Genomic DNA, 25,799 nt, shown 5'->3' on the forward strand with positions numbered 1-25,799 from the left:
CCTCCTCCTTTAAGGCTGAACAAAACTGTATGCAGTTTTACCACCAGCAGCCACCAGCAACGGTGCAGGAGTACCGACCAGCGCTTGGGCCTGGACATGTGAGGGAAACAGCACAGTTCCAGCAAAGATTTGCACCACAGCGATATTACCCAGCACCACGCCCCCGCCCTAGGTGTTTTGCTTGTATCCAGGCAGGTGAGGACTACTGTCAACACTGCTTTAGGTGCGGGAGTAGTGAGCATTTTCGTGCAGGATGTAAAGCACAGAGACTGACAAAACCAGCTAGAGAGATCCCTTTAAACTAAGAGGGGTTGCTCCCACGGGACATGGGGCAACCTGCAGTACAGATAAGTCCCCCTGTTGTGCTAGCTGTGAAGAAGAGAAAGAAAGGAAGGAACTAAAATGTTGTTCTGTTTGTAAAACAACACTGTACTGTTCAAAAGAATGCCAAGAGACCCACTGGCAGGCTCACAAAAGACACTGTAAGCCATACATATGTTCAGGCATTAAGAAACAGGAAGCACAGTCATGTGAGAAGTCCAAGTGTAGAAAAATTAACGAACCGGTGAAAACACCCACTGTAAGGGAGTTGGTAGGAAAGAAATGTGTCATCAGGTGTTTTCTGCATAAACAGAGAATTCAGGCACTTTGGGACACAGGTTCACAAATTTGTGCTGTAGATGAGGTCTGGAAAGAGAGCCACTTACCTGATGCAAAACTAAGGGATGTAGCAGAGCTAATTGATCCACTTGACCCTTTGCACATTGAAGCAGCCAATGGAACAGAAATGCCATACATTGGATGGCTTGAGGTAAGCTTTAAACTTACTGCTAATGATGAAGAGTTACTGATACCCATGCTAGTGCTAAAAGGTAATCAACAACCATGTCCCATTATTGGCTTTAATGTCATTGAGTACCTGGTGGTGAATAGTGTGCTGGACCGGACAAAGCACAGAGACAGAGAAAAGCTTTTGAAAACAGTAAGGATAGCTTTCCCTCACCTCAGAAAGAATAGAGCCAAAGCCTTTATTAATGCAGTGAGTGCAGGGCAGCCATGTGAGCACAATGTGAGAACAGCAAATGAGAGAGTCAGTGTGCCTAAACGCAGCTCCATCCAGATTGAATGTCGGGTACAGGCTCCACCCTTCAAGGAGGATAAGACTCTGATTTTTGAGCCTCATGAGAACCCGCAGTGGCCTGAAGGACTCGAGTTTTGTGACACTCTGGTGTCAGTGAAAGCAGGCATGACCCCAAAAATTGTTGTCAGTGTGCAAAATCCTACCAGCCATGACCTCACATTGTCAGGAAGGACTGCTATTGGAACAGTACAGTCTGTTAGATCAGTATATCCTGCCAACATATTCAAATCAGACTGCCTACCTACTGCCTCAGTCCACAAAGTCCAGGCTAAGAGTTCTAGTGAGGACACACCCACTGATGAGCAATGGGACCCCCCTGTTGACCTGACACACCTGAATGAACAGCAAAGACAAGTTATAAGTCAGATGTTAAGAGAAGAATCACAGTCATTCTCTAGGTCTGATGATGACATAGGCTGTGTGGAAAATCTGCAAATGAACATTTCACTAAAAGATAATGAACCAGCGTCGAGGACATATCTGTCTGTCCCAAAGCCCTTGTACCAGGAGATGAAAGACTACTTACAGGATCTGATAGCGCAGGGGTGGGTGGAAAAATCCACTTCGTCCTATTCCTCCCCAGTAGTCTGTGTGAGAAAAAAAGACGGTACTCTGCGCTTATGCATCGACTACAGGGAGCTCAACAGGAAAACTCACCCAGATCGCCACCCCATCCCCAGAGTGCAGGACATTATGGACAATCTGGGTGGAAACACCCTCTTTTCACTGCTGGACCAGGGTAAGGCATACCACCAAGGGTTCATGGGTAAGGACAGTAAACATCTAACAGCCTTCGTGACCCCCTGGGGCCTATATGAATGGGTACGAATCCCATTTGGACTCATGAACGCGCCTGCAGCATTTCAGCGCTGCATGGAAGAGTGCTTGGAGGGATTAAGGGACAAAATATGTGTGCCTTATCTTGACGATGTCCTAGTGTTTAGCAGAACATTTGAGGATCATGTTAATGATGTCAGGACAGTCCTGCGACGGCTGAGGGAGCATGGAATAAAACTAAAACCCAGGAAGTGTGACCTCTTTAAAGCGGAAGTACGGTACCTCGGCAGGATTGTGTCTGCAGAGGGAAACAGGATAGATCCAGCCGATACTGCTGCAGTGATGGCTCTGAAAAACAAACAGCCAGGTACTGTTGGTGAGTTAAGAGCAGTGTTGGGACTGTTGAGTTATTACAGACAGTATATCAAGGATTTCTCACGGATCGCCAGCCCTCTGTATGACCTGCTTAAAGGACCTGCAGAAACTGAAACCCTGCAAAACAAAAGGAGAAAGTGGCAAACAAAACGAAACAGCAGAGGAGTTCCATCGAGTGCACCTATTCAGTGGACCGACATGCATCAGTCAGTATTAGAGGAGTTGATAGACTGTCTAGCTCAGCCTCCTGTTCTAGGCTTCCCAGAATTCTCGCAGCCATTTATTCTGCATACTGATGCATCAAACCAGGGACTAGGTGCAGTATTGTATCAAAAGCAGAATGGAAAGCTCCGTGTAATCGCTTATGGCTCTCGTACTTTAACTGCAGCCGAGAAGAATTACCATCTGCATTCAGGCAAGTTAGAGTTTCTAGCCCTCAAGTGGGCGATCACAGAAAAATTTCGTGATTACCTCTACTATGCGCCATTCTTCACAGTCTACAGCGACAATAATCCACTCACCTATGTACTGTCTACTGCCAAATTGAATGCAACAGGGTGCCGATGGGTAGCGGAATTGGCAGATTTCCATTTCACGATCAAATATCGCCCTGGTAAGGAAAACATTGATGCAGATAGTCTGTCTAGGATGCCTATAGATATGGAGAAGTTCATGAAAGAGTGCTCAGAGGAAATGTCATATGATGTGCTTGGAGCAACTTCACAGGCAGTGGAAAATCAGGATGAATCTAGTGTGTCATGGTCCATGGGTGTCTCGGCCAAGTGTGCAACCATAACTACAGACACATCCGTCATCCCGCTGACAACAGGACAGATCAAACAGGACCAGAGGAGTGATCCGACTATTGGACCTGTGATTCAGTGTAAACTATCAGAGCAAAAGCCATCAGGTCCAGAACTGAAACAACTCAGCTCACAGATCACTTGTCTTCTGAGAGAATGGGACAAATTAGAGATGAGTGAGAATGGAGTCTTATACAGAAAAACAGCTCGCAGAAAACAGCTGGTCCTACCAGGAAAGCACAAAAGTACAGTGTTGAGGGAACTCCACGACGAAATGGGCCATCAAGGTGTAGATAGGACAACGTCACTGATACGGGACCGGTTCTACTGGCCCTATATGCAGCGAGAGATAGAGGATTATGTCATGAGAAGATGTGTGTGTCTTAAACACAAGAAGCCGTGCCGTGACACAAGAGCACCACTGACTAACATTGTCACAACTCACCCGTTTGAGCTTGTCTCTGTTGATTTTCTCCACCTTGACAAGTGCAAGGGTGGTTATGAATATATTCTTGTCATCATCGACCATTTTACACGCTTCGCCCAGGCGTACGCCACGACTTCCAAATCAGGCAAGACAGCTGCAGACAAAATCTTTAATGACTATGCTCTAAGGTTTGGCTTCCCGACAAGAATACACCATGATCAGGGTGGCGAATTCGAAAATCAGCTGTTTGCACAACTGAAAAACTATTGTGGAGTTGCAGGGTCGAGAACTACTCCCTATCACCCCCAAGGGAATGGACAGGTGGAGCGGTTTAATCGAACACTACTCCAAATGTTAAAGACACTCACAGAAAGACAAAAGACCAACTGGAAAGATTCACTGAACAAACTTATCTATGCGTACAATTGTACTCAAAGTGAGGTGACTGGTTTCTCTCCTTTTTACTTGTTATATGGACGCTCTCCACGCTTGCCAGTTGACATGTTGTTTAACTTGACCCCAGAACAAGGAGACAGTAATCATCATCATTACATGGAAAAGTGGAAGCAGGGCATGGAAGAGGCATTCCAGATCACAAGAGAGAATGCTCATAAAGCGGCCACAAGGAGCAAAAGACTTTATGACAGTAAAGTGAAAAGCTCAGTATTACAGCCTGGTGATCGCGTTTTAATCAGGAACATGACACCTCGTGGTGGTCCAGGCAAGTTGAGAAACCACTGGGAGGATGTGGTCCATACAGTTGTCCGTCGAGTCAGTGAAGACATCCCTGTCTATGAACTCAGACCTGAGAAGGGCAAAGGGAGATCAAGGATATTACACCGCAATCTTCTCCTACCGTGTGACCATCTGCCACTTGAAATGTCTGTCCAGCCACGAGCAAAGAAAAGAACTGTAGAGACAACTGAGGAAGTGGAGCAGTCAGAGGAAGAGGAGGACGATGATGAATATTATCCAGTGCAACCTCAGCAGCCATTTCAGCCATGTCAACCTCAGACGTCAAATCCTGAGAGGACGGATAAACCTGTTGAACAAATACAGTTGGAGGAAAATGCGTCATCTGAATCAGAGAGAGAACATGAAGTGATAAACCAACTGGAGCACTTACCGGACCAAGAGGACAGTTATGTTGAGGACCTACCTGTGGAAGAGGCTATTCCTTCACCTGTCCCAAGTGAGCACAACAGGACCAGTGAGTCGGGGCCTCAGCGGCCTAGACAGCACAGGCGGCCTAAGGTCTTCACATATGATCGACTGGGCTCACCAGCTTGCTACAATCTGAGAACACTATCACATCATACAAACCTTGAGGTGCCATGGACACACACTGTGCAGCCATACTACTACCAGCAACCCTATGGACATGGGTGGTAGAAACATCGTGATCACACACAGCACAGGTCACTGAACTGAGTAAATGCACATACATTATACTCTAGACAAAGCAAATGGACTTTTCAACACAGAATTGACATTCAAAGGGACTGTTGAACAATTGGTACACATTTAGACTGTGATTACAGCTCACCTTACACATCCAAAGAACATCACATGATTGCAGTTAATCATTTCACTCTCATGGACCTTTATCAAAGGAGAGTATAGTTGCTTTGGACATGCTGCAATAGCAGAACTATGTTACAAGCCAGCAATGGACTGTGTTAACTTGGACACTTTAGGCCCCACAGACCAACAGAGAACACTGATGGACTCTGGGTATTAACCCATATGAAGGAATGTATGAAAAAAGTTCCAGCCTGTAAAAGAACACTTGTAGAGCATGAGGCAAGGTATAGCAAAAGTGATAGTATGTAATGTCGCATTGAATGTTTATTGATGGTATGTAGTTTAACCTCTTAATTGCACTAAAGGTCAAATGTCTGGATGTTGGGGACAACATCTATTTTGAGGGGGAGTATGTGGTAGTTAAGAATTTGAAAATAATTAGATTTTTCAGAAACATGATTTTATTTCTTTTCAGAGTTATGCAATTATATGTCTTACATATTCTATTTCCTTAATACATAATTTTATTGTTATTTCAGTTATGTTGCTAAGGTTATTACTGTGGAGAATATCCAGCCAGAATGTAAACCATACAAATAGGTAATGTGTATTCTTTTTCTGGGTTGATTGTGCGTTGATCTATTGGTAATGCCTCATGACTCCAGTAGGGGGAATCGCGCTCTCTGCCTCACTCAATACAAACGAGTGAAAACGAGAGAAGTGTGCGGGTTTCTTCATCCCTCTTCCCTCACTATTTTCCCTGTTTTAAGGGCACAACACCTGGAGCCATAAAAAAGCTTTATTCAACTTTGCAGACTTATCTAAAATGAAAGTAATCCCTGGAGATAGTGGAATAAGTATTCATGCAGTTTAAAGTGAGAGGGAAATATCTGATTATGCTACCAGTAGGTTGTCAGTAGGTTCAGCCAGCTATGCAACAGCTGTAGTGTTGCATAGATCTACATAAGTATGTATGGTGGTATTTTAGTTAATACAATCAGCAGCAGGTTAGACGCAGTTTAAAATTAGATCAGGGCTGAGGATAAGCATATAGCATGGAGGGTTGATTATATGATGGAGAAAGAATGGAAGGTTCTCATAATTAAGATAAGAAAAATCTGTGCTGGACATGAAAACAGTCAACTCGTGCATTTCTGAGCAATTTAAACAAACCACATTTGTGTTTTATCTTCACGAAACATGACCTCTCCTCACATTTTCTTTGCCAGACTGTACATCAAACAGTCAAACTAGTCCCAACAGGGCCATTGTACTGTAAATGCTCCTTGTTATCTGACCAGACTAAACAAGCCAGACTACACAAACATTCTTCTTACCCATAAAAGCCCAGAGTCGAGCTCTCCCCTCCTCTCAGCACAGCCTCCACACCACACTACACTCCAGCAGCTCTTTTGAAGTCGACCCCCGCAGCTCTCCACCATTAGCAAACCTCCCATCTGCTGTGCCACAGCTACTTCATTACCAGCCTACTGCTGGTGCCATAATAGGAAAGAGAACAGCACGCTAATGTAGCCATGGTGCTTCCTGAGCTGAACCCCCTCACTCCAATTCCAGCTTCTTTAATTAGCTGCTGGTTGTTGGCTTTTTATTGACCTGAAACATCCCTAAAAGGTATTGCTCCAAACCCCTGACTACTATAGCTCATTAAGCCTGCACAAGAGGAACAGTAAAAGTACATAGTCCCCAAAGGATACACTTCGACACTAAGATTGGTTGATGATTCATAGAGAAACAATGTGACAGCGGCAACATCCTCCTCACAAAGTGCTTTGATGAGTAGAAGTACAACTTTTTGTGATTCTAGTGTCACGTGTTGCTTAAATGTAACCACTTGCTTGTGCTTCTCTATGTGATTTCCTTCCTCTCCTTGACCTTGGGCACAGGATTTCTACTTAAAAAGACTTAAAAAGGTCTTTTTATTTGATTTTATTATTTGTGTTGTGTGATGATTTTCTGCAGTTTGTGACAAATTTGGTATCTGCAGTCAACGTTGATTTCTTTTTACAATGACTACAATCTTTCCTAACAGACATACTTTTAGCTGCCTGAAAAATCACAAGCCTGAAGCTGGTGGTCATGTTTACATTAAGCATTTCATTTGCATACATAGTTTTGATTGGTTCCTTATTATCTCCCATTGCCTAAATAATGGTGCATGACAATTTTAGTTAATTTCCAGATTCATTAAAGTTATATTTCAGGGAATCTGAAAGCTTCGAACAAACAGCTTTCCCTCCATTTTGATTGAAGTTCTGAGCGTTTCCATTTCCTGAGGGAATTAATGAGTGTAATTGGTTGTCACCAGGTTCTCGTAGGCTGTCGTATCTGTCTGCTCAATATGAGACTTGAGCCAACAGCCGATTAGCTTAGGTTAGCGTAAAGACTGGAAACAGGGGTAAACACCTAGCATGGCTCTGTCCAAAAGGTACCAAAAACCCCCCCTACCAGCACCTCCAAAGCTCATTAATTAACACGTTATTTCTTGTTGGTTTAATCTGTACAAAAAGTGAAATGTAAGAATGTGTGCAGTGACTTCCTGGAGTCTCCAGTGGTTGTCCAGCAACTTCACGGTGAAAACTCTAGGAAGTCACTGTGCCCGGCCTGGCCAAGGAATCCCACCAATAACATCCCACAAAACCACAAATTGCCGTCTTTACACCTCAGTTTTTGTCATGAGACCACTGCACTCAGACAATGTGGTTTGCTCTGTGGACAAATCTACGGTAAGCAAACTTGAAAATGGAAAATCATCATAAAACTGCACATGATTCCTCTGTACAATTCTGATTATTTGGTGCTGCTTAAATAAACAAAACAGTGTTCACTACATGTGTCTTTTCTGAATATAGGCGACACATATAGTATGTTGACAGCACAATATTCCCAGAGATAAAACATAGGAGTCTTGTTTGTTTTATATCATATACTGGACATCAAACAGTCATGCATAAAAGAAAGAAAGAGAGGAAATACAGCAATATCAAGATCGTGTTCCCATGCAAGGCGGACACAATCCAATCATCATTAAGGCTGATGTTGCAATAAGGTTCGTCGTCCAGTCAATTTAACCACAACATGACCAAACAACTTAAGTTTTGAGTTATGTAGTCACCATTTAAGCTTTTGAATGCACAAGCTACAAGAACATCTGTTTCCCAAATCAGAGAACATTAAGCCTACTACTCATCTATCTGGCATTCAATGTACTGTTCCTCTCTTTCTTGTTTTTATATGAGGGGTTGTAAACAGACAGATAGCCTCTGGCTTTACTGCTCCCCTCCCTCTCCCTCATTTAGTGACTTCCTCTCAGGGTGGCAGTAAAAAGAGTTTTATTCCTCATTATTCCTCTGGTTTGTTGTAGCTCCAGACAGCAGGATCAAGTTGAGGTCAGCCAGGTTCTTGTTTGCCTTCAAGGGGAGGTTAGTGCGTGCCGTCTCTGCTGCTGCTGCTCCAAACCTCCTTGTGTAGATTTTTGCGCAGTTATTGGTTGATTGGAGAGATCGCATGCTGAGATGCTTTGATGTTGGTTTCAGAGGTGAAAAGTATAGAACACTTAGAAACAATGGGAGTGTCCTTGTTATGATTCACTTTTATGAAGCCATAAGCTGAAATGTCAAATGAAGTTTATGTTAATTAGGTCAGTGCGGTGCTGCTGAGAATCATGGCAGTCAAAATCCAACCAAGGTAATTAAGTTACAATTAAGTGTACAGTATTTATATAGCAACATGTACATAGCAATGCAGCTGACAATGCATTACATTAATAGAGAAATACTGGAAAAAAAACAACGATTAAATCAACTTAAAGAATTTAGGGAACACCTGAAAAGAGGTGTTGGGAAATTAAAAATAAAGTAGCAATAATTCCAAAATACATAATAAGATAGAATAAAGTGTACATAGTAAAATGACAGTGGAATAGTAATAACAGATAAAACCAAGGCTGAAATGGAGAGATTTTAACATACAAGTGAATATGCAGGTTGCCTTTTCCTCATCTGTCACCTGAGTGTGCTACATCACACCTCAGTGCTGAGCTTGTGGTTTGTTTATGACGCCATTTGTCATGTGATTCCACACAATTTCCTCTCCAGCAGGGTCACAGCGGGGTCATCACAGCACATATGTACACTAGCTGAAGTCTGAAATCTCACCGGTCGTTGAGCACAGATGACACCGTTGCCTGACTTCTCTCTCCACCTTCTGAATCACCACCAAATTACTGCATTACTGAACTTTTTCGAGCACTCTTCAAGCATCTATATTTAGACATTCGCTGCTTTATTTGCCCACTTTGCCCGGTGCACAATCAGTCTGTAAGTATGAATAATCACAGCTCTCCATCTGCATGTTCTGTAATTGAATCACAACTAAAAATCTTCCACTAATCATGCAGGCATAACTTTTAAATGGCTTGGAGCGCTGCTTAAAACGATCAAGTTCATGTCAGGCAACTTAGAGTTATTTTAAAAAAGGTTACAGTTGTTTTTTTTGGCCAAGTGTCAACTGACAGTGTACTCACCTCAAAGACATGAACGCACTGTTGACACCTGAGTCGAATTCCTGTTTTGTTCTTGTTACAAAAGCATTCGGAATGAAGCATGAAGAGACAAGAGAAGGCATAATGAGATGTCTCACATGTGACGATGTGGGTGCGCACGCGAAAATGTTTGTCAGTGCCAGGCACCATTCAGATCCTCTCGCTTTGGCTGAGATCCAAAGACCTTCAGTATCCTGTTTTACAGTGTATGACTGTGTGTGACTGTGTGGGTGTGTTTGCACATGTATTTTTGTGAAGTGTGTGTGTGCGTGTCTTGTAAAGCACTGGGGATCTTTATGATCAGGGGTTAGGGGTTGTTGTGTTCATTTAATGTTTTCACTTTGTTTCGCAGTTTAGGTTTGGTGGAGCGATTTTTGAGTGGAACTGTGATTAAGAGTCAGCTGTACAAATCTACTTGACTTGCACCTTTATGTGAGTGGGTGTTTTTTCCCTCCCCCCTTTTACAAAACTGCGTGTGAGCAAAAGTACGCTCCCCTGCGAAAAATAAGATCTTTTGTTATTTTTACAGGAGCAGGAGGTGTAACAGAGGAGAAAACATAGTCCCTGTGTGTCAGCAAGTGTGTGTATGTGTGTGTATGGATATGAGAGAGAAAAATAGAGTGCGCAGCAGTGATTAAGACTACTCACATTAAGCTGGCAAATTTTGAAAACTGTTTGCAGGTAAAAGATCTGCATCCACACTGAAACACCGGAATAATAAGAGACGACAGACAACTGAACAAGTATAAAACAAAAAAAAAAACAAACACAGGCCATCAATGCTACCTGCTAATCACACGTGCAACAGTAATTTGTGCACAGCTGCAGTGCAAAGCCAATCAAATGGAGTACACAAACAAAATAAACATAAATCATAATCAGCCATGTAAATACAGTTTGAAAAAGAATTCTTACCTTAAGGTTCACTTTTTATGGAGCTTTCAACCACATCTCACAGCAGTTCTAGTTTGCCCATGGCTATATTGATTTTTAAAATCATGGATCACATAAAGGATTAGAGTTAACTTTACTAAAAAAAAGTTATAAACCACCATTACATCCTCTTTTTTTTTTTTAATAAATTGTTTTCCTCCTCCACACTAAAATTCAAGGCAACCCTTTTTAGATTTATCCACTGTGAATAGCAGATTTTGAGTCTGCAAAAGAAAAAAAAAAAAAAAACCCCAATGGCTTAGTGTTGATGGACGGCCAAAAAGAGAGAAAAAGTATTTTCAGATTCAGCCAGCTCGGTGTGGACACAGTCTGGGAGCGCAGGAGTGTGATCTACACTCGTCAACACCTCTCCCCTCTGCCCGTGTCATGAACCCCAGATCTGTGCGATATGGCAGCTGGCAGACCTCTCAGCGGCACATCACCAACCTGCCCACCTGCAGTCCACACATTCCTGCACCTAGAACCTCTCTTTCACCTCCTGTTTTCTCCTCCTCCTAAAACCTGCTTCTCCGCTCAGCCGGGACTCCGCAACCTGTTTGTGCAGAGCAGAGAATAATGAACTCATGATCACACATGATCTGTATATATACTGTATAAATCGCTAGTCCTGATCTCTCACCTGGATCTCCTCTTCTATACTTTATTATTAGTGAAAGCAGCTGAAACAGTTTCATAATAAGTGTGTGTGATTTCTGAACTCTATATTCAGTCTAAAGGCCTTTGACAGCAACAGCTAACAAATATTTAATTTGGCCTCCTGTTCAGCCTTGGAGAACAAGAAATCCACTTCTGATTGGCTGGCAGGTGTCAGTTAAAATTGTAAATGGTGTAAATTATAAATCTTAAAGCAGAAAGTTTAACTGCCATCTAAAATCTGTGTGCAAGATATTTTAAACAGAGACAATTATGATTCATGCAACAAACAATGCTGCTTTTTATAGGGATCAAATGACAACATGTGAAGTGACGGGTGTCGTTCGCAGTGATGAACCCACAGAGAATTATCTCCCGACTCTCCAGTTCCTCTCAGCTCTGTGGAGCGTTTTAACGTCTTTCAGCTCATTGTTTTTGGTTTTCCAAACAGCACCTTCACTGTTTTGGTTCAGTTCCAGCTCTCTCATCAACTTAATTTCCAGCTGTAGCAGGCAGGTGTTTTCAGGGGGGAAAAAAGCTCTGATAAAAACACTGCACAGATGCAGATAAAGTTGGTGAATAGCTTTGAATACAGTGAAGCTGTAGTTAGCGGAGACCAAAACAGAGCTAAAGGGAGGATGAATACTGGACATTTGCCAGGTCACATGACTCCAAATGAATAACAGTGTTGTTCCATACATCTAAATGTGTTTGTTTGCTAATTGTTTGCAAATATGTTCGCTATAACATCTCTATAAGGTGATAATATGACAGTGTTGTGTTTACAGCTTTTTGTATGGTGGCCAGAAAATCAATACATTTTAATCAATGCAGATTTTAAAAACGGATGGCAATTCAAACCTCTCCTCTGTTGGGTAGGCTGATAAGATGGTGATGCACATGCGTCAAGATACATAGAATAATGGACTCATATATTGGAACACCTTCTTGTACATTTAAGTGCTTACTTGTTCTCAGTACATCTTTCACAAATTTCACACATTGCCAAGAAATAAGGGTTTATATTTGAAACAAGATCAAACACAGCTGATTAAAGGCTGATTCAAGAAACACCTGGAATTGCAAGTTTTTTAAAACTTATTTTAAGATTGTAAGATATCATATTTGTTTCATATATTGTATTATTATTGCAAAGGTTAGTTACACTATCGGTATTGTTGTGGAACCAATTCAAACAATGATACAATATTAAGGACATATTATTTCTTGCTCTGATAGAACTTTAGTTTACATATAGCTGAACACAATGAGCACAATTCACATCTAAGGGGAAAAAACGAACCACTTTTACAGTTAAGTGATCATTCCGGTCTATTCATGGCAATGCAGAAAATATGTTGTCAAGTGTTTTCAGCGGCGGGAAGCCGTTTCACAGAATCATTTTCAATAATCTTACAATTAATTATTATGACTAGTCTTGCATGCTTATAGAGAAAATGACGGCGTATAATCGCAGAACAAAGTGTGACACCATCCCATTACGTAATGGTGCACTGCAAAGAATGTGAAGTACATTGAGTACAGCCTTGCCCCTGCTTTACTGCAGGCCCGTTGTCTGTTTTGACATACTTTCACAACGTTAATCTTACTCCTCCATGTGTTACACAGTGGGGAGGCTACAACCCATGGCTAATCTTGGCAAGAATATAGACAGACGTATTAACAGCAGGAGGGAATGTACTCAGTGTAATGGTATATAAACCCTTAACAAGAACAGAGGTTCCTTTGAGTTTACTTAGTCATTATAGCTTTTGAGTCTGGTGGTTTTACTGTGTCAGGGACATGAGGTTCTCTGTTGAAAGGGTTGGGTGTAACCAGGTGTAAATGAAATGTATGCAGCACAAGTTTTATTCATCTGACAGGACAGAGTTCTGCAATGGTTTCAACAAGCAAGATGGTGTCATAAGCCAAGAGCTCGTCCTTAAAACAGACCCGTGTTCTAAGCTTTACATTCAATAACCTCAGGTGAAAACACTGGACTTTAACATGGGAGATCAGTGTTCATTTTCCTTTTCCAACCACAAGTCAATATTTGTTTCTTTTAAACTGTGACCATGATCGTCCCCTAACCCTAATCACATGGTTTTTATTGTAGCCATGAGGGTGAAGGTTCCCAAACCTTAAAGGATGGGTTCACAAAAGTTCAACTCTGTCTTAAAACAACTGACAGGTGTGATGAAATCCACAGCCCTAATTTTGACCTAAAATGTATTTAAACTTTATCTGAAAATAATATGAGTGGATATTTTCCATAGTTACAACCTTTTAGTAAAAACGTCCCTCTCTGTGTCTCGACAGAAAGTGTTTTCCTATTGAGCTGCAGTGAAAGGACTGGAACAAAAAGACTTTAAAAGATATCCACTTGATTTGACTCATTTTTAAATACATTTTAAATACATTTTTGCACAGAGGGGGAGCTGTGGATTTTGTCCCCCATCACCTATATTGAAAGTGTATTATGAGGGGATCTCCTAATGGTCAGTATGAACAAAAGGAATGATTACAGTAAGAAAAACGTATGTAAATGTTCATTTGGGCTCCTGACTATTGGTTTAAGACTTGACAAATTCTTGAAAAATCCTTTAATGAAGTAATAATTACCTAAACCTTTTTTTTGTTTTTTGGTTTTGCCTAACTATACTTTAACCACATAGCGTTGTCACAATATAAAACATATTTATTTTCAGTTTTGCAAGGCACAAACAAAGGATGTAGTCCTGCTGATCAGGGCGTCATGTCAGAAAATGTCTCTATGTATCACTCTGGTGTGCATGAACCGACGATGTATTTTGCTGTTTAATTTGGAAGTCTTGTAAGGAACACATGCTCTGGTCGTCACTCTTAAGAGACCCAAATCTGTGACTTTATTATGCTTAAATGATCAAAGTACAACATGCAGAAGTATAATTGTACAAGGGTTACTACAAACAGTTGTCAACTTTCAGTTCATTGTTAAAAAACAACAACTCGGCAACAACACTAGTCCTCTCTTTATTCAACCGATACGTTTTTGGCACAGGGAACTTTCAGTTCATTAAAAGTGATCATTGTGTTTACATTGACTGTGGCAGATGGTGCTGGCAGCATGGTGTAACTCTTTGCTTTCCTTATTTAGCTCCTGTATGAAATGTTTACATAATAAACTCTTTACATTCATATTTAAGTATCTCTAAACAGACATTTTGGGAAATATGCTCAACAGTTTGATGAGAAAAGAAATATCAGTGCCATGTGTTTAACCAAGCTTTGCCCACATTATGAAAACATGAGGAAACTGCTAGTCAAGCTCATCAAATGATCCCTCCAACCTTCAAACTGTCTTTAATTTTGGATCCTGCGTATTTTACAAGAGTAGAAATAAAAATGGGACATGCAGACAGCTTAAAATTTTGCCCACTTACATAAATCTGAACAAAATCCAGTCATTCACCAGGTGTCAATGTACTGGTGACTGACTTACTGGCCTACAGACTTCTCCAGCTGTTGGAAGCCATATCAATCTAATGATAATGATTTTCTCATCTAACATCCAGTAAAAAGAAAGTATGTTTTTCTTTTTCTTCTTTGTGTCTTCAAGATTAAGCTCAAGACCACTGCTATTTCTGTATATCTCTACATTCATGCACCGCTGCAGACACTATTTACCTAAATCCTCCTTAGAGGGAACATTTATAACCCTGTCACATAAACTTAAATAGACCAGACTCTATTCAGCTCCCCTCAGCCATGACAGAACAGCCACCACCCTTTATCTGCCCATCTCCCTCATCGAACTCTTTCTCTGTGTCAAACTCAAAAGCTGACCTCTTAACCCCATGGTGACCCCGCCGCCCCCACCAGTGGCAGTCTGAATGGACCACAGGAAAAACGTCGCCTCACAGCCTGCAGGAAGCCCCTGACCTTTAACCTCACCACCTCTCTTTAGGGTTTTTTTTTTTTTCGCACTGGGAGGTGACACTTTTCCACACCATTTGAACTGGTACTCCCATCAGCACTCCTGTGTTATTCTCTGCTAACACAAGACCCGTGGAGGCAATGCAGCCATTACACTTCCACTACTTCACAAGTTAACTCTCAACAGCAAGTCAATTTTGAAGTGTAAATTGCATTTTTTTCCCCCAAATGAAGCCATAAAAGTAGCTTGTTATATCCCAAAGTGGTTGGAGGAGAATATACTGACTTTTACAGTGGTTCAGTGGTGCAGCAGACAGTGTACATGATTTCAGATCCAAAGATTTGACTCTTAGCATGCATGAGTAAGCAAGTGATTGGTGAATCTGACCACTAAGTCTGGCCGTCCCTGTGTGGTCATTCCTCATGAAACAACCCTTAACCCCAACTGGTCTAGGGTCAGACTTTATCAAATCAGTGCCAAGTTACTGCTTGTTACTACTCATGTCTCCTTCATAATCTCTTTCACGGTGGCATTTATGTCATTATTGATGTAGTGTGAGGTTGGACACAATGAAAGTGGTATAAGCGAGGGGGTTTGGTCTCTGCATGTCATTTAAAGACAGATTATTGTTCTTAAACACACACTGGCTAAACTCTGACCTTCCGGGTTACAAGAGGTTCCCTCTCAAGGAATGCCAAACCAACTTCAAACAGCTAGTGGTGATGAAACACGTTGTCTTGCTTCTGTTCAAAGTTGCATTTGAAAACTCCCAAATATTACCGCCAACAGTCATCTGATGGCCTTCATGTATGTTCTGAATGTGCTCAAGTGAGCAGTTGAAAGGCAAAGAAAACCAACAAGCTAACCATCCTTATCCCACAGTAATTACTCAAAAAAAAAAAAAGAAGTTGTAGCAAGCACTCCTAAACTTTTGCTTTGATTTGGTCTGATGTTGTCAGTCTGTGTTTTCCTTCCTACAAAGTTGGTAGCAAACAAAATTAAGAAGGTAAAGAACCAATCATGAATGGGTGACATTATGGATTCAATCAGCAACACCCAGTCTCTCATTTCTCTTTGACAGTCTGCTGCTAATTTGTCATGTTTGAATGTCTAAGCGGACACTGACAAGGGTCAGCTAGTGCCAACAGCGCCAGACAGACACAGTCGACAAAAACTACAGGCTAGGGTCAGTCACAGATTCTCAACGGCAGCCAGTGATCAACGGTTGCCTTGAATTGTCATGTCCATAACAGCTAAGCAACTTGTTATCTTTTCATTTACAAATTTCCCCTATTCTCTGATAACCTCTTCCGATCTAAGTCAGTTTCTCTCATTGTAATTCAACTTTCTCTCACAGTTGTAAATACAAAAACAACAGCAGGAAGAAAAGGAACCTCATTGGGTAGCAGGGAAGGGAGGATGGAAAGAGAAGGAGGAAGGAATGGAAAAACAAGGATTACTGCCCTGCATTGTCCTGCTGCTAATCCCTCCTCTACTTCACACAAAAACATTTGACACCTTTCAGTGGCTCAGCCTAACACTTCCAGTTACTCCCACACACTCAGGGTTACACAAACTCAACACAAAATGGAAGCGCGCATTCACATGCTCGCAGATTCAAAGTGTTTCCTCGTTCTGTCCGCTCTGCTTCTCAAACAGCATGAAATCTGCCGTTCATTGGATGTGGGGGCTCTTCGTCGGTTACACCCCCACTTCTCCTTCCTCCTCGCTTTCATCCATTCTCCAAGGCCCCACCCTCCCTTGGGGCCCCATAAGGCCTTTGTGCAGATCGATGGCCTGTGGCTAGCCTAGAAGTAGGGTTATACAGAGTGCACCATACTCACTGGTGCAGGATTTTCAGAGAATATTCAAATCACATTTCTTCTGTTAAAGTGAATTAAGCTTCCTGTGTGGCTAACTAGCTGAAAAACCACATAATCCCAGTCATGGATGAAATATTCAGAGTCTTCAGAAGAAGAAGTTGATGGAAAGTCCTACATTTAACGAAAATACTTCAGTAGAAGTACAGAAGTATTATTAGCAAATTGTACTGTGTGTAAAGAACAAGACTGGTGTATATTTTCTCTAATTGTCAACAAACCCCATGAAAAGCTAGCTTGGTAAGATCCTCTGTGTCATAGACCTTCACTGTTGCCCAAAAAACTATCAAAAACATTTCAGTGAGCCACACAGTTGCACTGACTTTTGAGTCAATCCCACATACAGCGTTATGCTGCCATAAATACTCCCCAGAGCACCAGATGTGTATTAACCGGCACCTGAAAATAGTCCACAACAAATACACTATTTACTCCTGTTTGAGTGCTGTTTTCTAAAAACTACAGTGCCCAGCTGTTTTAGGAAATCACTGAAATTAGCAGTTTTTCAAAGTGAAAATATAGAAACTGTGACCTTTTTGTAAAGATTTTTTTTTTTTCTGTATGAACAAATAGGCTTGAGGCTGAGTCCACGAGATGGAAAGTATTGAGAGATGGACCGATGCACAAGTACTCATCAGGCAGCAGAATGATCACCTTCATATGATTATATTGCTGAATGATTGTAACTACTTTCTATAACATTAGATAGTCTATAAGAATGCATTTTATCTTATTCAGTGATCATATGTTAAAATCTTAATCTGCAAAGTACAGCTGTCAGATAAATGTAATGAAGTAGGTGTAGAAAGTAGAATAAAATGTGAAAACTAACACTGAAGTACATCTCTGGGGTACAGTACTTATCTATGTTCCACTACTGCATGATCCTAATAGTTTTTCATTCACTAAAAATGTACTGTTGTGCTTTACTGCATGGCATGTTTTGTAGTTTGGTTTTCAGGAGTCCTTCGTGCTATTGGGAATTGTGTTAAAATTCAATTGGTTGTCAATTAAAGAGAGGGCGAAACCTCTTTGGCTCATAGCACAAAATCCCTGAGAGAGAACTGATAGTTAAAGGACCTGGTTGACAAAAAGCCAAACAAGAAACAGATGCGTGCCACCTAATACCTAATACCTAATCCTCATTTTAGATATTTAAAATACTGGATGAATGTGAAATGGTTTGACAAAGCACTCCGAGGTTCCTTGCACTCTGTCATGAATGTTATCCCGCTTTTCTCACGTTTTCCTCACTGCGTGGGGTGACTTTGCAGGTGAGGTGCGACCTCAGCAACCTTTTGACTCACACGCTTTCCCCTCCTTCTCATTTGGAAAGAATGTATTTTCAGTTCCTTATTTCCTTTTCATTGCCCCTTTCTCCAGCGACCCCGCCCCCTCGATGCCCCCTCCTGGGGCAGTTAAAGTGCAGCTGTCGCTCTCAGCTCTCCATTATCCGGCCTTAGGGGTGAGCAGAGCAGGGGCAGAGAAGCAAAGGAGTGGAAAAAAAAAAGAAAGGAAAGTATGGGATGATATTTAAGCATTTCTGGGAAGCCGTGGGTGTAGTCCGGGATTACTTGAACAGGTGTTACCCCAGTTTAATTTCTGCCCTGCTCTCCTCCACTTCCTTTATAAAATGTAAAAAAAAAATTAAATATCCCAGAGAGGAGTGCTACACATACAGTATACTGTAAAAAACAAGGAACCAGGCAATTTGTTTGCAGGGTTAAACCAGTATATCGATAATTTTGTGGAGCTTTAGTTTTCCTTTCCAGAGGTTTTTCTTCTTATATGTAAAAAGTCCAGTAATATTTACAGGTTAGTCTGTGTAACATATGACTGTGTGTTCAGACAACTGGTGACAAAGCAACAGGCTACAAGTCATTCTCAATGGAAGCTGGTGACATGAAGCTACAAACTGATGCCCGACACTTGTCGCTGCGCGACAGGCGTGACGCACTACAAATCAAAGTTGAGCTGTCCTCAACGCTTTTTCAGCGCTCCGATGATGCGGTGAAGCATCAACCAATCATATGTTTCTGTTTCAGCATTTCTACTCCCTTTTTCTCTCCACACAATTCCTGTTCTGTTCTATAGATATAGACATGATGCTATTTAATGGGACCTTTAAGTTAAGTACAGCTTCAAATGTGAATATTGTTTCTAGGTTTTGATTTAGGTTTATTTGTCCATATTATGCCAAAAACATACCTGAGCATTCAAATGAACAGCTGACAAGTGAATAATGTTGCAGGAATGATATGAAAAGTTTCTGTGGATGGTTTGATACTTTTTTTCTACCCAGAAAACCTCTTCCATTGGGATCAATGGTAGTGACATAATTACACGCAGGTTTCTCTGTATAGAAAGAAACTACTGACTTTTTATAACCACATTTTAAGCCGACAGAGACTTTAAACTTATTTTAGGAAAATCAGTCATCTACAAGATTTAAATTAAGTTAAATTAATTTTGGAATTTCTTTCACAGATATTATATTTATTAATTTTTATTAAATAAAATAAAGAGTAAATAGCTTAGAACATTGTCTTTTTGTCTGTCTATCGCCCAGTCGGCTACAGAAGGTTTTATTGTTGGTAGCTACAGGAGGTAGAATAGGATTTTTAGTTATTATATTATTTGTTATAAATCTGTGTTTGAAGCATATAAACAAATTATTTTCATTTCTATGACTTTACATTCATTCTTAGGGCATTATTATTATAATACTGCTGCTCATTCCCACCACGGCTGCTTGTTAATTGATCGAATTAATTGATAGCACATCAAGCTGCTGCCGGTGTTCGTGCTCTCTCTCTGTTCGGGTCTATTCCGGTTGGGTCTGGCTGTGCTCGGGTCCCCCTCGGGTCAGGTCTCTCTTTTTTGAAAATTAATTTTTGGGTTCAGGTAGGTTTTCTATGGGTCCGTTTCGGGTTGGGTCCAACATGTTGGACCTGTGAAGACCTCTAGTTCACTTTCCAGTCTTTTGTTTCCTCCATTATAAAACAACAGTAGCGACAGCAGGCTAACGTGGCTGATAATCACTCCACTAGCCATCTACTTTACCTTGACCAGAAGGAAACCACCATGTAAACTGAACTCTGTTCACCTGTCAGCCTGTCGGTTCACCCGCCATCCTATCCATCTCACTCCTCAGGATCAATTTGGCTGAGTTGAACGAGGGGTCAAGGCAATTTAACACTCCTTCTCCATTGTAAAAAGGGGAGAGGAGGGGTCAGGGCCAGGCAGGTGGCAGTCAATTTTGCAAGGACTGTCTGCATTCCTGCATGTGTGTGTGTGTGTGTGTGTGTGTGTGTGGGTTTGGGTTTCAAGGAGGGACAGTTGTCAGGAAACAGAACACTGTCACTGGTAAACATCATCATAAAATGGATTGTTCTGTATGGATCTGTGTGTTTGTGTGCTCTTGTACTTCTATTTTTGTGAGGACCAATTAGACTGCTAGACCTTGAGAGTGATGACATTTTGGCAGGTCCTCACTTCTTCAAAGGCTTGTTTGACAAGCCTTGGTGATATTCAATATCTTTCTTATAATTATCTTTCTTATAATAGAGCCATACTGTTGTACTGGATGACCACTGTAGCTTATTTTGACTCAGTCTACATTCACCACCCTGCTGCTGTAAATACTCACTAGTCTCCCAAATGTGTATTAACCCGTGGCTGAAAATAGTTCCCATCTTCCAGGATGAGGGCACGAGGGGTCACTCAATAGGTTGATGAGAATGAAGATGATGTGAATCATATGCTATGGCCTTCACAGTCACCAGATCTCAACCCAATTGAACACCTCTGGGAGATTTTGGACTGACGTGTTAGACAGCGCTCTCCGCCACCATCATCAAAACACCAAATGAGGGAATATCTTTTTGAAGAACGGTGTTCATCCCTCCAGAAGAGTTCGGAGACTTGTAGAATCAACGCCAAGGCTGAGGAACACCATGTTATATTGCTGTAGAACTGAATTTACTGAGTTAGCTTTCTGACTTTATATCTTTTCTATACTTGTGCTACTGTTGCAAGTTTCTCTTTCCTGTTGAAAATAGAATGCCTGATAAATAAGCTAAAAACCAATAAAACTAAACTAAATCATTATCCTGCAGCTAATCCTCACTTGTGGAACTTGTCACAAGTGAAAATTACTTGAAACAAGGTCCACTGTTCTACAAAAGTTATATTTCTAAATATATTTGTACGTTTAAAGGTGTACTCCCATGTGTGTGCCTCACTATGTGCATGTTTGTGTTGCTATGATTATGTGTCCACAACTTGTGTGTGTGTATATCTGTATGGGTGTAATTTAGCCAGTAAATGTTAGTCATTAGTGTTGGTCTCCAGGAACCGAGAAGGAAGGAAGCAATGCAACAACCAGCCTTCTAGGGTTTCATGGTAATCACCAGTGCAATTATGTGCAAGTATGAACACACACACACACACACACACACACATGCACATCTAACCAGCACCAAGATGGATTATGGTTTATTTCATTGTGTGTTCATGAGTGGTTTTCCTTCTGCATTTGCAATCTTCCTCCCACGAGGAAGGATGTGGAAGAGGATGTGTTTCATTGAGAAAAAACTGCACACATAACCTACCTGTAGGTGGAGGTGGGGGGTCGGGAGTCCACTTTCACCCATGAGGATACTCGATCGACGGTCTGTGAATGGGCAGACAAACACATGATGTCTGAGTTGGTGCTCTTTCCTGATGTAACAGATGGCTCAACCCACTTACTTCCCTTGTACTGGATATGTATTATAGTGTCATGTACTGTAGCTGCTACGTGCCTGTGACTGTGTCTGAATCAGTATCCCCGGTGTACCATTTACCAGATGTCTGATAGATATATGGTACCACTTTCAAATAAGGCATTTTACATGTATTAACAGCTTTAAAGATCAGTAATAAGCCATTACAGGAACAACTTTTGGGTTGCCAGGTTGGTTTGGTGGTTGGGGAAAAATCCTAAATTCTTAATAACCTGATTGTGTTTTTCGGATGCTCTGCAAGTGGTCAAACTGTCTGATGAAGAGGCCTTTCTGTAAGATGAATTAAAGTTAACTATTTTGTAATATATGCTTTCTTTCCGAGAGTGAGATAAGACCATCTGAAAAGCTGTTTCACCCTGCTCCCAGTCTTTCTGCTATCCTCTCATTTAATTCTCAAAAAGAAAGTAAATAAGTTTTTTTTTAAAGATGCAGTTGAAAGAAAATTATGCCGAAAGAAAATACATGCCATTACATTGTGTTCAAAGTCTGTCCATGAGCTGTAGCAAAACTTAATGAGTTTTAAACTTGAGAAAAACTCTTAGACATTATTTCAGTGAACAACTGTTTAGTACCACTAACCAGCTTAAGGCTGCGTTCAGACCAAATCTGGCAATGTGGTACTATCACGCAGGGTTCTGTGGAAGTGTGGATGTGTCACTACATGGCCCAATTATATGTGTGACATATCTGATCGTAGCACAAGTAGAAATACTAACCAGGAATTCTAACTTGCTGCCCGATACAACCTCAATAACCTCGAGTGCATAGCGATTTACATCTTTGCACTCCCTCATGACAGGGTTGTCATGGCGGTGATGAGTCTCTCTTCCATCTTCACAGTTCCTTGGTAAATAGCGGAATGCTACAATGCTACATGGTAAACAAGGGATTTTTCTTTATGTGTTCAGTCTGATTGCCCGCCTACATGATTGGCCAACATAGCGCCTTGTCAAATGACATCATGTTGCGTTCCGATAAAAGTTGAGTCTGGTCCAACTTTTTTGCCGGATGAACGCTGTGGTATTTTGCTGAAGCCTGTGCAGTCCCTACCCCGCAGTGTAAACACACTGCCCCCATTCAAATTAATGGGAGGACAGCCGTTTTTCAAGCATTGCCGTATTTGGTCTGAACGCATTATTGTGATACAAGTCAAGTTTATTTGTAGAGCACAGTATCATTCAGAAGCAATTCAAAGTGCTTTACAGAGTGATAAAACAGTAAATAAAATTTGGTTAAGAGATAAATTAAGCTTTATTTGATGAGTTTCATGAACACTCAGCAGAATGTTCATGAAACTCATCATGACTGAAGAATTCATGGGTATAAGTCCCAGAATACATTAACAAATAATTTGTCAACATTAACAAAGCCATCAGCTGCAACATAGAGAAGTTATATGTCTTATTATAAAGTATTACTATTTGACTTCATTGCAGACAGGAAAGTGATTAAATAATTTCTTGCAACCTCCTCTTTTCTTTTTGCTGAAGTAGCGAAGCAAACTGAACTCATACTCAACTATCAATGAAAACTGAGCTATCCTGTGGCAAAGGAAAGCAGAAATTCAGTGGATTCATTCCCCTTAACATGTTTCTTCATGTTTTTTGAGAACTCATGTTACCAAAAGCCTCTTTCCATCAGCATAATATAGCAACAGTTTGCTAAATCTGCTTAAATCCCTCTTTGCTTGGAGGTTTAACATGTCTGGATTCCGGTGGAAGAGGCGCGCCGTTGACACAAAGAGGATATTGATTTCAGAAGGTTTCCTTTTCCTCTTACCTTTCACCTAAGTGTCAGTCCGGCAGACAGAGGCCCACAGGCTCGGTGTCGGAGCCCAACGTCAGACTTCGCCCCAGTTACAAAGAGAAACAGCAGGTCAGAGGTTGTAGAGTTTCTTTTCAACTGAAACCCTGGAGCCAGCGTGTCTGGCTGATGTAGAATCAGTACAGGAGTTGTTTCAGTAAATGTGGGTCTAACATACGGTAATGTGTATGTGGAATGTTAGCAAGTCTGGTTTTGGGTTTAGAGTTTCACAATATCATACAAACTCATCGTCCCTGTCTGAAATTCATCATTCAGGGTCTGATAAAAATATTTGCTCTGTAAAAAAAGTGTTTTTCCTCATGCAAGGATTCAGATATCAGTATTCATTTATAACACATGTTTGTTCACCCTTTTCTGTTTTAAATGTCATGAAATTTAGTTTTTGTGCCTCAGAACACCTGCAGTTTGCACTGTTAGCCAACATTTACTGATTGAGTTGATAAGAATGTCCACAACCACACAAATATCCAACACATTTAAAATAATACTGTCTGGTTCACACTGAGCTGTTTTCTTGGTTACATAAATAAACCAAGCTTGAAGCTCTTTAACTAAGCCTCACAGTTGTCCTTCCCTCACAGTACAGAGGTGTCCACTTATAATATCCAGTAACTATGGACATGTGCCACCAAATCAGAATCAAGAATTTTCAGTGGCCATTGTATAAATCCATAATAATACAGCAGATAAACTTAGAAATCACTTCTTTAATTTTGAGGCAAGCTTATTAGAGGCTTTAAAGGTGACATATTATACTCCTTTTCAACAAGTTAATATAGGTCTCAGAGGTCCCCAAAACACGTCTTTGAAGTTTTTTGCTGAAAGTACCACTGAGATTATGCATTACAGCATGCCTCTATACCCCTCTGTTTCAGTCCTGTTCTCTATGGGCTGTTTCTGTGTCTATGCAAATGAGCTGCTGCTCCCCACGCCCCACTCCGGAACTGGTTGTTGCTTTCCGGCCGTGATACAATGCGAGATTATATGACCGCAACAGGAGAGACTGAGGGCTGTATTCATATTCATACTGAAACTACAACGGAGCTGCAGTAGAATCACTAGTACTATTATTACAGTAATTCTAAGTGTATTTGTGGACCAGAATGGATGTATTAGCCTCAGCTTGACTTTACACACACTGCTACAGCAGGCCACTACAGCTTTATGGTCGGAGCAAGTTAGCTGCTGGGTGCTAATCAAAGTTACAAAATGTTGACAAGCAAAGGAATTCCTGCAGATTGACCATTTCTTTTGCACACATGTATCATTACCTCCATGGCATGTCTATCAATACATTACATAATGTTACAGCAGCAACACACACATACCGGTGAGGATCATGGAGCCAAACAGGCTTCCGTGTAACAACAAAGCCGGCTGAGCTAACGTTGCTGTTCAAAGTTCCACAAAAAGCAACATGAAAAAACAGTTACCACCATCCAACTTATTACTGTTATTTAGTTGGCTTCAAATGAGGCTTAACTTTCACACAGTTTCTCTTGACTGTCCCTCAATATTACAAAATTTGTCCAACATCACTATCCATATTAGCTGTGGAACATGCTAACGCCAATTTCAACAGGCTAACCAGCTAAATAACAGTAAAACAGCATAAAACATGGCAAAACCTTCAGCTTCCAAGTTTGAGGTCAGGTCACTGACAACCGATATCGATCCATCACACATATAACAGTTTTTCAGTCATTGTGGGGATATATCCATCAAAAATTTAGTGAATCTAACAGGTTTCACCTCCTCAGATGATGGGAGGCCATAAAGACTGTTGTGTTGGTTCTTGCAGGCAACAACATAACTTTGATTCAGTTCAAAATTTTATTTGGTAGATTTTCAGTAGGCAGGGACCGTCAGCCTGCTGAAGGGCTGGAGGGGGAGGTCTAAGTTCAACAGATCCCTTTATGATGTCATGAAGTGTAGTGTAGTGTGGTGTAGTGCAGTGTGTCGCGGTCTCTAACATATTTATGTTGAAAAGACATGAAAAAATGCATATTGCATGATATGTAACCTTTAAAGTGCTAAATAAGGAGATGTTTTACCTTTTACATGGAGATGTGTTCTATTTTATCTGGCACTGAGTTTCATCTTGAAAGTTACAATGATAATAATACTTAGGGAGAGTGAGAACTTAGTAAAACTGGGCTTAACTTTGACTAAAGGGGCTTAGTGAAATGATCCTTTA

At 41.0% G+C, this 25,799-nt stretch overlaps 1 long non-coding RNA gene across 1 annotated transcript; it reads right to left on the reverse strand.

Annotated features, from left to right (window-relative positions):
- Positions 1 to 10,344: 10,344 nt before the first annotated feature.
- Positions 10,345 to 23,623, reverse strand: LOC122986406. Its single transcript, XR_006404298.1, has 3 exons — positions 23,558 to 23,623; positions 21,605 to 21,666; positions 10,345 to 11,094 (listed from the first exon to the last, which is right to left on the reverse strand). It is a non-coding gene; the product is annotated as an uncharacterized LOC122986406 (long non-coding RNA).
- Between the last annotated feature and the right edge of the window lie 2,176 nt (positions 23,624 to 25,799).

The sequence above is a fragment of the Thunnus albacares genome, chromosome 7 (genome assembly GCF_914725855.1).
Source record: "Thunnus albacares chromosome 7, fThuAlb1.1, whole genome shotgun sequence".
NCBI classification, from domain to species: domain Eukaryota; kingdom Metazoa; phylum Chordata; class Actinopteri; order Scombriformes; family Scombridae; genus Thunnus; species Thunnus albacares.